At 55.0% G+C, this 13,035-nt stretch overlaps 1 protein-coding gene across 2 annotated transcripts in view; it reads right to left on the bottom strand.

Annotated features, from left to right (window-relative positions):
• The window catches only part of PMEPA1 (prostate transmembrane protein, androgen induced 1), a 54,315-nt gene that overhangs the window by 12,324 nt on the left and 28,956 nt on the right, over positions 1-13,035 (bottom strand). The window lies entirely within an intron of this gene.

The raw sequence follows: 13,035 nt of genomic DNA, 5'->3' as shown, positions 1-13,035 counted from the left end.
ACTCCAGCACCCGCTGGACGTCCTCCTCTGTGTCTAGGAATCCAGTCTGGAGCCTGGGCCTTGTCTCTGGCCCTGGGTGGAACTGCATCCCCCCCTGGCCCTGGAGAGGCCAGCAGGGAGGATGAAGTAGCCAGGGCCTTTGGTGAGATTTCCTGGGCCCGGAGAAGTCTGGGGTCCTGCCGGGCAAAGGCCAGGCCTAGGGGCCTCGGGGCCAGGGACTATGGCCACACCTCCTGCCTCCCCAGACAGGCTGGCCCAGGACCTGGGCAGTGGGGTCTGATTCTGAAGGGCCCAGAACTTGTCTGCTAGGGCCTGGGATAAAGCCATCCACTCAGAGGACACACAGGCCTGCTTTGTGCAACACCCATGCCCTCCCTCCCCAGAGAAGCCCGCAATTCCCCTCCCCAGCCGTGCACTCTTCACCCCAGCCAGGACCACGTCAGTGGGCACTTCTCTGGCCCCTCCCCTTGCTGTCTCCAGGGGCCCTGCCCACGCCACCAGGCCTGGAGGAAGGGGGGTGGTTCGGCTGGCTGCCTGTCCCCAGCCACGGCAGCCTGCAGGCCTCGGCTAGACCACTGCCCTCCTGGTGTTGTCTGGGGCCCAGAGGGCAGCAGCTAGACAGGGGCTGAGGTAACAGGGCTGCTGAGGGCCAAAAGGGGTCAAGAGATGAGGCCCCAGCAGCCAATACTCCACGGGGCAGGGCTGAAAGCCCAGAAGGTCTGATTTCTGGGGGCACTGTTCAGAAGGTGAGAACTGCCCTCAGAAATGAGCACAGGGCCCCTGAGAGCACCCGTGCGCCCACTCTGGCCCCCCACCCGGACCACACGTCCATGAAGGCCCGCACCCAGACACGCCACACGGGGAGGGAGGGTAAGCTTTCCGTAAAGGAACCAGTTGATTTCTGGGCTGTATTCTGGACAAAGGCCTGGTTGGGGTGCAGGCCCAGGGGAGGAGGACTCCTGTGAGGGCACAGAAGCTTCAGTGTGATCCTCAGCCGGCTCTGCGTGACCCTGGGCTCCACCTTGGAGCCCATGCCCGCTTCCGCATGCCCCACACAGCTGTGTGTGGTGATGGGCTCGGCACTTTGGCAATGTTCCCTCAAGGTGACTGGTCAATGGGGGGGGGCTCCCCAGCACCCCAGCTACAGCAAAACAAGGGCGCATCCAGTCCCCAGCCCCACTCAAAGGGACAGAGCTGCAGCGGCCAGCCTCTTTACAGCAGCTCGTGCGGGCTGCTCAGCCCCCAGCCCCACCCGGGCCTGGCCACCTGCCTGACCCCATCTGTTGGCCCCTTGGGCAGCTTGGGCCTCACCCCACTCCCACGGCAGGCACTGCGAATCGAGCATGAGCTTGATCCCCCCAGGTCCACACTCGGCTCTAGACAGGCTCTGCCAGGTGAAACCCAGCAGGCCAAACAGGACAGTGCCCGCCGCAGGCCGGCCTGCACTGCCACCTCTCCCTGTCTCTCCAGAAACCAGAAACGCCTGTGAGGCTGCTGGGGCCCTTTCCGCCTACGACACATTCAAGAGGTTAAAAGCACTAGGCAGGTCAGAGCCTACAGGGCCCTGGCTTTAGGGATTCTGGCCAAGAGGTGGAACCACGCCAATCTTGCCTCAGTTTCCCCAGTCTGGCAGATGTCCCCTTTACCTGCAGAGATCAAAGGTCCAGCATAGGTGACAGGTCCTACCACTGCCCCCCACACTCTGCTCTCAAGTCTCATGTGACCACAGGACTCAGCCAAAGCCGGGCCACAGACAAAGGGGGATGAAGCAAGAAGCGGCAGGCAGGCAGCATCCCAACCCAAAATCTGTACTCACGCAAATATGGCAACTACTTTGTTAGGGTTCCAGCAGTTATGGCATATGCACTGCCCTGAGCTATGGGCCTGGCCCTCTGCTCCAGTCTGAGGTGGGTGCCATTGCTATTGCCACTTTGCAGGTGAGCAAACTGAGGCACAGGGGGAAGCTGCCCTGGATGGAGCACCTGGGAAGAGCAAGGCTGGGTACTGTACCCGGAGCTTCCCCACGGGCTTGCTCTCCTGCTAAACTCCCCCAGTTTTCCCCAAGTGTGTGCTAGGTTCCCCTCCCCACGCGGGAGCACCTGTGAGGATGCCTGCTAGGGCTCAGGACAGGGCAGGAAAGAGCAGCTGCTCCACTGTCACTATTCCCCTGACACCCGCCTCTGGGCTGATGCCCTGGGAATGCTGAGGATCGCCCAGCCGTCTCCTTGGTCCGGTGTGCCCTACTGGCCTCAGGGTGGGGGGCTGAGGCAAGGTCAGCCCAAAAAGTACACCGAGGGTGGCAACTGGACTCCAAGCACCAGGGACTTACGGCCACGTGTCCCTGCTCCAAGGACCTGGCTCCAAGAACAGGGGCCTTTGGGAAAAAGCACCCCATTTGCTCACTTTGTTGGGGGAGTCAGGTCTGCGCAGAACTGGGGAGGGAGGAGCAGCTTGCCATTTTTCTTTGTAATTTCCCCGTTGGGGTGGGGGATGGATGTATGGGGGTGGCCGAATTCATTTTCACATGCAAAGTAAAGTCGCTCTAATTTAATTTAGCGTCCTCTTTCCTGCTGAATAATTTCAAACTAACAGGCTCGTCCAGCTCGTCGGAGTGGCCTGGCTCCCCCTTCTGCCTTCTCCTCCAGGGACAGACACAGTCACGTGGAGAAGTGTGCAAGCATATCTCTGGTCCCTGCCCATCTGGTATGAGTGAGGAAGGCTGTGCACGCACACCCCACCAAATGCCAGGCACGGCACAGCCAGAACCCTTATGGGTATCACCTGGCTGGGTCCTCAGAGTCACTCTGAGGAGGAGATACTAACGTGACACCCCCAACCTTCCAGGTGAGGAAACGGAGGCTAAGAGGTGAGGACACTGTGGAGCACCCCTCAGCCCAGCACCCAGACCCCAGTTCAGCTTTGAAAAGCCACTTTGGCTGACTGCCCCGCACCCCAGGCCGGATCAGGACTGCCTGGGCATCACCCACCACACGGTCCATGAAGCCAGTAATGTGGCCGGGGGTACCCACATCACTGCAAGCACAGAGGAAAATCACCAGAGGGTCAGCAAGGACCCTCGTGCCAGGCACTTGGGGGAGCACAGCACACCTCCCAGGGCACTGCATACGGATACTAACAGCTCCACCTCCTCCACGGCTACCTGAGCGCCCTGTGCCTCACCGCGCCAGGACCGCCCCTCAATGCCGGAACAGCCCAGACATGCCACACCACGGTGAGCAGTCAGTGCAGACCTGACTCCACGGCCACACCATGCTCCTCCCCTCCTCCTGCGGTGGGGCCCTGGGACACTCTCAACACATGGTTTTAAAAATAAAATTAAAATTAAATTGTGGCTTGAAAAGGAATTCTGCTGTATGAAAACTTACCAAATGCTCAACAAGCTTTGTAACAGATATGGAAAGAATATACAGGATTACACTGTGACGTGGGGATATCACCCCATTAAATATGACCTGGCAGGTTCAATTCGGTAGGAAATCTGTGGCTTCCACTGGGGACCACACTGCAGGGATGGCGAAGCCACTGTGGTTCAGAGCCGATGATCTGGGTGGAGTCAAAGATGCAACTCTTTGGCATCCAAGTGTGTGTCCCCATGTTCTTGGGGATGGAGCCTCGGTTCAAACCCCAGCTGAGCCACCTGCCAGCTGTAAATGGGGAGAGGGCTGGTGTAGGATTCGCTAACATGTTCAAAGAATATGCCTCGTCCCTACAGGTATTGTAAGAGGGTGCAATTTGGTTAATAACCGGAGTGGCAGTTGGGGGCTGGAGCTCATTTTTCTTCCTCAGCTGGAGAGCTGGGCTAGAGTCCACCTGGCTCCTGCTAGCCCACAGGAGGTTCCAGACCAGACGACCCCGCCACCGCCTGCCCCTCTTGTGTCTGCGCCCGGTGGAGGGGCGGCCGGCATGCTTCCTGGTTAACAAGCAGCCGTGCAGGCGGCCCTGTCTGGCCTCCCGGCCACGCACTGAGGAATTAGGAATTGACGCTGTCTGAAATTTATGAAAATCTAATCTTGTTAGGTCTGCCTGGATGAGACCCGCTGCGGGCGGGCCTCATTGTCATTCCACGGAGTCCAGCCTGCCGGGGGGTTCCAGCCACTTCATTTACTGCCCCTCCTCCCCTGCCCACCCCACTGTATTTGAATAAGAACCCAGCTTCTGCCCCCAACTAGAATTTCAAATAAAATTGAACCAGACGTCAAAGGATTAACTTTCTGATCGCTCCTGGTGCCATTTCAAACAACCCCGACGGCACACATTTCTTAGAGTAAGACCATTTATACGTAAAAAAAAAAGTGGATCTGTCTTTTCCTTGAGGTTTGAGAGGCGGGCAGCAAATCTAGGCCAGTTCTCTCATCTTTAAAAACAGCCCGCACAGCTTACCAGATCCGTACTCCACACCAAGCCTGCCTCTGGGCACCTGGCACCTATCACATGAGCAGAGCCCTGAGATCCGGTCCAGTGTTGAGATGTGTCGTCAAGGAAACAGCATATGCTGGCGATTGAGGGAGTGGGTACTGGGGTGGGGGTGGGGGGGCTCCCTGTGCTGTTGCTCAACATAAAATCTGAGGGTACAGGTTAAGAATATGAGGTTTGCCCCTAGGCTCCTGGGTTCAAATCAGAGCTTTGCCACTTACTGTGACCTTTATTGTGTCCTTATCTGGGAAAGAAAACAGGGATAATCTTGTCCCCCCTGCACATGCTTGTGGGAAGAACTACATGAGCTGATTGGGAGCCAAAGTTTCCAGGAGGGACCCCTGGCATCTAGAACTCTAAGTCTTGGGCCACACCTGTCTTCTCTCCCCACAAAGTTCCAGCCCAGGATGTCGAATCCACAGGGGCAGGCTGGAGAAGGACCACCGAGGTGGACCCCCTTTGCCAGCGCTGTGATTCATCGGCAGTGTCAACCAGGAACACCTCTGTGGAGTGAAATAATATTCCCTCAAAACTTTCAAGTGTGAGCCCTTGACCAGGAAACCAACTTCTGGGTGCTTATCTCCGCATGTACTTACCCTGAGGCCACCCTTTTCAATCACTCTGCTCTAACTGCATGTTCTGCAGGACCACAGCTCCACCTCAGGGCCCTTGCACCTGCCGATCTTTATGCCTGGCATGAACCCCCATATCCACGTGCTTGCCCCCTTCCTTAGCTTTCTGCGTGTCCCAGTGCCACATCCCTGAGCACCCGATCTGAAATAGTGCCCGGCCCCAAACCCCTATGCCTACTTCATTCCTTGTCACGTTAACCTGGAAGGCTATTTGTGGCCTGTTTCCTGCTCTCCACAGGGATGAGGGGGTGGGTCAAGCACCTCAGCCTGGGGCTGGGGGTAGTGGAGCCCAGCCATCAGGTGGCCTCTGAATGGCGCTGGGGAATGAGACACTGTGCTGGGAACTCCTTGGCGGGATGGGAGGGGTGCCTGGCCACCCCTCCAGGTGACCCTGCTAAGAATCCCAAGGTGGTATCCAGGTGCCAGCATTCCCTGGGCTTGCCTTCCCCTTGCCTGCATAAGGAAAATGCTGTGGCCAAACACGTAGTGTGCCCCGAGACAGTAGCTCAGTGGCTGTCATCATGGGCTGGACTGATGCCTCTCCGGAGCCAGGGGTCCCCTCCCCCGGCATGCCTGTGTTTTGCAAAAACAACCCAGACAACACAGACTGTCACAGAGGCAGTCCAGGCTGACACCTTTCCCTCTACCTAGAAGCAGCTTCCAGGCTCTCCTCACCTGGCTGACTCTCTCCCCCCATTCCTCCTTCCCTACCCGGGGGCAGGTGCGCATGCACACACCTACTTGCCCCGCTGCTGGGCTTCCAAGACTCACCACTGACCTTCTTTGCTCCCAAGTCTCACACCATTGACCTTTTTGTCATTTGGCTCTCGTCTGGTGGAGCTCCTCTCGGCTGGGCATGCAAGATCCCGCTCTGGGCGTGTAGCCCCCTGGCCAGAGCCCAACAGGCTCTGCACTAGGCTGTCCGGGCGGAGACAGAAGCATCAGGAAGCCTGAAGGACCACGTGGCCAAGGTGCGTTAATCAGACAAATACGGGGCCAGGTGAAAGGATTCTGAAGATGAATCATTAACTCCACATGTCCTGCTTTTGTGTGGGTCTCCTCTGAACTGGTGAGGCATCTGTCCTAGTTTTTGGGGGATCGCTCAGCTTAGGGGGTGAAACGCCTTCTTACGCCCCAGTGGCAGAAGTGTGTGGGGTCTCAGTCACTTTGGGGGGCTTTGCCCCATGTGTCCCGAGGTGGCTGCAGCTGCGGCTGCGGCTAAGGTGAGCTCCGGGTCTGGGAGTACGTGTTGGAGAGGGAATGTGAGTAAGACCTCCAGGGAGAGCAAAGGGCCTGGATAATCATTTAGAACCTCCTGATTAAACACATCTTCAGTAAGAAAAGACAAAGAGGTGCCTTTTATCTTTCTTGCTATTATACAAATAGAAAGAACTAGTGGGATTTTTTTTTTCTATTGTCACTGACATCGAACATCTTTAAACCCCCACCGTCAACAAAGTACCAGTCACTGTTGAAGAGTTACGGGCGGAAGGGAGTGGACTGACAGCGAGGGGAGACTCACCCCATTGACGGACAATCTGGAGGTGCTGCAGGACATTACTGACTACAAATTAAACGCGTTTGGTTAACTGAGGTGAGCAAGGGAGGTGGGCGGGGGTGAGCGGGTCGGCCCCGGGTGGTAGTGCTCATGGCCGCCATCTCCTAAGGGGGCATTGTAGCGACACCTACCAAAATCAGAGATGCACGCTATCTTTTAACCCAGCAATTTTAACTTCCAAGATCCTATCAGACAAAAATTCGCAGAAGGGCCTGAAAGCATATCCATATAAGGATATCACTGCAGGGCTTGTAAAAAAGTAACCGAGCATCTAAATTTAGAGACCATCTAAATCCCGCTAAACAAACCCTGGTATGTCACATTATGGAATACATCACTACACAGGCCACTAGAGATACGGAAATCTACAGTAGGGCTTCTCAACCTCAGCACTACCGGCATTTCAAGCTGGATCCTTCTCTGTTGGGGGGCTGTCTGTGCATCATGGATGCTTAGCAGCACCCCTGGCCCCTACCCACTAAATGCCAGGAGCATATATCCCCAAGCTGTAACCCTGGGGCCTCCAGACACTGCCCAATGTCCAATGTCCTTTGGGCGGGCAGAATCGCCCCTGGCTGAGAACCACTTGTCTTAAATCTGGTGATGGATGGATGTTTGCAATTACCGTGGAGCAGAAATAATGAAATACATAATACGGACCCTTTTTTTTTTAATGGGCCAATTTTTATGGCAAAAAAAAGGGTACAACCCAAATTGTTAACATGGCTACTTCTGGAGAAGGAAGACCATACTTTTTATTTCTGCATTTCTACATTATTTACATTTTATAACGAGCATTGATAATTTGAAAAATCTTAACATCCCAGAAAGACTCAGGTATGAGTGTGCTGTGTGGCCGACAATGCCACCCACACTTGCCCTCGCCACTCAGGAAACCAGCCCATGTTTCTCTCAATTACCAGTTTTCAAGAGGCTAGTGTTTCCCAACATGAGCTGGGATGGGAGCGCCAGGAGAGGGGGAGTGACCGGGGCTCCACTTCCAAGCCCCTCGGACAAAAGGGCCGCTCTGAATCGGGTGCCACAACGCAGCCCTATTCAGTCACTTCTCGATGGCTCCTCAATCACTGCCGCGTGCTGGAGAGCCCGCAAGGGCGGCCGGGGCAGACGCTGTCTGGAGGGGCTCAGTGCTGACCCAGGGGTCCCCTTCCTTTCAGGATGGAGAGGGGCCCAGCTGTTCTGGGTCCACCCAGCACAGCGGCAGGGAGATGCCTGGAGGCCAAAGCCAAATGTCCAGAGATGCTGTCAAGGAGAGAGGGCTGCCCACACCCTTGGGCTCCAGAAATTGAGTTCTATTCAGTAAACACTCAGAGCAGGGTAGTCTGATGGTGAGGAAGTTATTTCCTTTACTGTGCCTCAGTTTCCTCATCTGAAGAGCAGGGCACCTCTAGCACCCACCTCACACCCTGAAGATGGTGCAGGGTGAATGCATACATATTAAGTTGCAATGACCAGCCCTGGTGTATACCTCCATGGGCAATAAATAAGAGCTGTCACTAACTAGGGCTAATGCTTAGCCCACCCACCACCTGTCCTGGGCCCCCCAGCCTCCTACCTTCATTGCTAATTGCCCACCTGCACCCTGGCTGCCCCATGAGCAGAGTCTCCTCTTCCCTGAGGCTGCACTTTTGCTCAGGCCAGGCCACCTGCCTGGTATGGCCGCTCTTCCGCTGCTCCCGATCCTTGGTGGCTGCTTCGCGCCCCATTTCCAACTGCCCCACCCTCTGTGGTCACTTCCTTCTTGGGCAGTTGTAAGCTCTCCCCTATAACTGGTGGTTGATTTTTTAACTACCTCCCAGGACATCTGCCATGACTTCCAAGAAAATCTATGTGTCATGACGGGGCCTCTCCCTGGTCCGAGTCTAGGAGCCACTGCCAGTCTGACCACTCCATCAGAATGTGGTCCCCTTGTCCTGCAGTTTGCTCACAGCCAGCACAAGCCTGGCAAGTAGGAGCCTGTCTGCCCCGTCTTTTACTGGACTCCTCTTCATCCCTCAAAGCCCAGCCCTGGCCACCCCAGAGCAACTTCTACAACCCAAGGTGGTGCCAAGCCAGGCTATCACCACATGGGGCTCCCAGCTCCAAGGGAGTGTCCCCCTCAAAGGTCTCTCCCGTGTCTGGCCACTGAGGTGATCAGGCAGGAAAGAAATGAGCAGTGGTCAGTACATGGCCAGCCAAACAGCGAACAAGCCAAACAGCGAACAAGGAGCCTGGGGCCTCCAGAGCAGTGCGGGGGCTTGAAGGGGAGACTGGGATGCAGACACATACCTCTCTGGGCTCATTTCCCCACCATCACACCCAACAGCCAAATGGTGCGTTGCTTGTGGAACTAATGTGAGAATTCTACGGAAAAATGGCTCTCCCAGGGCTGGGCTCACACTGAGCCCTACAGGTGAGAGCAGCTATGGTGGACAGAACAACGCTCAGGGCTGGCAGTTCTCGCCTGCCTTCCCAAGTTCTGCATTTGGGTCAGAAGGAAAGGGGGTGTTGTGTTCAGAATGCACTGCGTGTTCCTACAGTGTTCATACAGTGAAGCCTTAATTCCCCACGTGGCTGTATTTAGAGATGGAGCCTCTAAGGACATAATTCAGTTAAATGAGGCCATAAGGGTGGGGCCCTGAGTCTATAGGATTAGTGTCCTCCTAGGAGACACCAGAGAGCTCATCCTCTCTGCCCACACACAGCAAGGAAAGGTGGTATGGGACACAGTGAGAAGCCAGGAAGAGAGATGGCGCCGGAAATCCAATTTGCTGGCACCTTGAACTGGGGCTTATAGCCTCCGGGACTCAGAAAACACAAATCTGTTGTTTAAGTTGTGGAATTTCGTGCTTGTACCTGAGAAGGTAAACACACCTTGAATAGCCAGAGGAGCTGAATGTAGGGAAATCAGCCTCACACGTGCCCTGGGGGGTACAGAGACACAAAGGCACCCCGTCTGGACAGGAGCACAGGCGGCAGCCTGCCCTCCATCTTTGCACACTGCCCAGAGGGTGTCTGATTTTATTTCCCATGAGAGGTGTTCTCTTTGGCATCTGAATCTTTCCTCAGGTGCTCTCCCATTCATATTACTGTGCCTCTGCTGTGTGCCAGGCCCAGGAGCCAGTTTCCACGGCAGCTGAGACACTTGAAATCCTATTGTGATCTGTCCTCTTTGGGGCAGAATGATTTGAATCTGTGCCCCCGGAAACCTGGCTGGATTTATTTCTGGAACAGATGGTCGATGGTCTGGAATCTCCCATAACCGTCCAACAATTCACATAAAATGGGCACAGCCCACACTTGAGGTGCACCTGCCCCAGTCAGGGGCTCGGTCATCTCACTGAACTTTCCAAGCAGCTCTCCAGGAGGGTCCTAGTCCTGCTGGGGACAAGGACGTGGGGATGGGGGAGGCAGAAGGGCATGCCATGCTCACACAGGTTATGTGGCAAGGCCTGGACACTGAAGCCTGGTGTCCTAACTACCATTTTCCTCATCACTGAGTGGATAAGCACGTCAGTACAAAGGACCAGAAGCCGCAGCCCCAATGACTAAGGTAGTCATGGTGTCCTCTCTCTCCATCACCTCCTACAATCCCTCAGGAAGTCCATCAGATGCCACACTGGGCTGGCAGGTGATGCATCGTGGCCCAAGTACCACTTCCCGGCCCCGGGCTGTGCGATGGTGCATCACTTCAATGTGGGACTTGGTCCCGGGGAAGAGTCCTGGCCCAGGATGCATTACCTGCTGCCAGTTTGTCCTACAGCTTTGTGGGGGAAGGTTCTAGGCAACAATGCCAGACACACTAACAGTGGGCACTGCACGGACCACCTGGCCTGACGGCCAAGGCACAATGGAGTGCAGGTGGGGGGAGAGCGTCTGTCTCTGCTTCTGAGGCCTGGCAGCTGGGTCTGTCTGGGGGCGTCTGTGTGTCTGTCTCCTGTCTTTGATCGTCTGTTCATGTGTGACTTCCTCTCTCAGGGTGTCTCTGTGTGTGACTGTCTGGATCTGAGCCTACCGTCTTCCTGAGATGCTGTATGAGTTTCCTCCTCTTTCTTTTTGGGCAACAGGACAGATTCGCAGGGGGCAGTTACAAGCCTGGTCCCACTGCGAGGCGATTCCAGCCCGTCATCACTTCCTTTTTAAACAGCATGCAGAAGTTCTGCAACACTGGAAAGAGTAAGGTTCTGACCAATGGTCCTCTGAGGGAAGCAGAAGCCATGAGGGTACCTTTTCTCTGAGTTTTAAGACAAGGACACAGCAGGGCTGTGAGATGCAAGTAGCCCAGCCCTGGGTTTGAATCCAGATGCTGCCACTTTCTGTATGTGCAACCTTGGGTGGTTACTTGACCCCTTGGCCTCAGTTTCCCCATCATAAAGCATGATCAATAACAGTACAGCCTCCCAGGATTGCTGAGGATGAACTCAGCTACTAGATGCGTCCTAGCTCTCCCAACACCAGCTGGAACACAGCAAGGACATAATACTGGTGGCCATCATTAGATTAAAAGCAGGTGGCCTCTCCTGACCAGGCCAAGCTCGAGGGAAACAAGGACGTTGGTGCACACTTATTAATGATCTGGAGTGGCTGACACTGAGCAGGTAAATTCAATTTGTATGATAACAGCTGGTGTGGAGGGAAAAAGAAGAGAAATGCAAGAAAAATCAAGAAACCAGGAAAATCCACTGTAAGACAGACCTACACAGGAGCCCAAAGTCCAGCAGTAGATGCTCAAGGGGGCGGCTGGCTGGGTGTCCTCTCCTGCCTCTCAGGGCAGAGCAGGGGAATAGCTGCCCATAGGGGCATCCAGCCATGGCAGACCTTGCTCTATACTGTGATCCAGAGAGCTGACCACCCACACGGGGACCCTGTCTCCCCAGGCTGAGGCGGGGAGAGACTTACGGCTCACCACTCAAGACCAAAGGCTTTGCCTGCAAGTTCTCCCTGCTTCTCCCACTGTACTGACTACCCCCGCCTCCGCTGCCCCCTCCAGCCTATTGTGCACACAGCAGCCAGAGCAATTTTTTAAAACATGAATTGAATCTCTGACTCATGCTCAGATTAAAACCCCATGAGAGGCACTCAATCTCATTTCTGTACCTTCCACCTCCTTCCCTTGCTCACCACACTTCAGCCGCACCAGCCTTTCCTAACCCTACCCCAGGACCTTTGCATATGCAGTTCTGTCCCGAGATCTTTGCATGGCCTTTCACGTTACCACCACAGTGTGGCATCCCTGGTCACCCCATTGTAAATGCCTTCACCTCTGACCTCACTCTGCATCTCCCGACAGCCTGTCTTGACCACGAGGGATGATGTGGTGCTTGGTTAGGAGCCTGCATTATGCCAGCTCTGTCCTGCTCTGGCTCTGTGCCTCTGCTTCTTTACGAGAGCCCCTCGCTGGCCTGTTTGAGGACTATAACGTCCCTCGAAAGCATGTGGCATGCGGGAAAGTGTAGTGTGGGCTTAGCTACTATGAGTAACTATGCTTTTTATGACTTTGCTGGTCCATTCAGTGCTGGTTTCACCTTGCCATCAAGAAAGCTCCACAAGAAGGTTCTTGCTTCTGTGCTCTCACCACAGCCTGGGGGCTAACACCATACCCGGCACAGTACACTGCTCTTAATTACTACCTGAGGGAGGAATTCATGTCCAAGGCCCACTCGCCAGGACTTGCACCTCCCACAGCATGGTGTCAGGAGGCATGGGTGTTGATGAGAAGTGAAGGGTCTTTCACTAACCTGAACACACGGCCACATAGACCCAGCAACGAGGCTCCTGGGCTTTTCTCCCAGAGACACAGAGACTTATGGTCACACGAATGTTCACGGTAGCTTTATTCCTAAGAGCTCAACACTGGAGGCAGCCTAGATGCTCTTCAACAGGTGCATGGTTGAACTCTCTGTGGTAGATGCACATACCAGGATGCTGTTCACCATCGAAGGGAGCAAACTGTCCATATACAGGACAACCTGGACCGATCTTCTGAGAATTATGCTGAGTGAAAAAGGCCAGTCTCAAAGGTTGCATACTGCATGATTCCATTTACATAACATTCTCAAAATGACAAAATTACTAGATGAACAGATGACTGGTTGGCAGGGCCTAGGGAGGGAATGGGAGGGATGTGCGGCCACAAAAGGTTAGAAAGAGGGGGTCCTCATGATAGGACGGTTCTGTGTCTAGAAACCTGGTGAGGGTCACATGGATCTACACAGAAGAGAAATGCACGCAGGCACCCACACACGGTCACTCAAATGAGTGCACGTACACAGGAGCAGCCTGCATAGGTCGGTGGGCTGCCCCCCCAGGGTATCCTACTGGAGCTGTGTAAGGACTTACCGCAGGGGAAGGCTGGGTGGTGTGTGCGGGAGCTCTCCCTGCATTATTTCTCACAACTGCATGCAAATCTACAAT

Source organism: Manis javanica, chromosome 5, assembly GCF_040802235.1.
Source record: "Manis javanica isolate MJ-LG chromosome 5, MJ_LKY, whole genome shotgun sequence".
Classification (NCBI taxonomy): Eukaryota; Metazoa; Chordata; class Mammalia; order Pholidota; family Manidae; genus Manis; species Manis javanica.
This window is presented reverse-complemented; position numbering and strand designations above follow the sequence as displayed.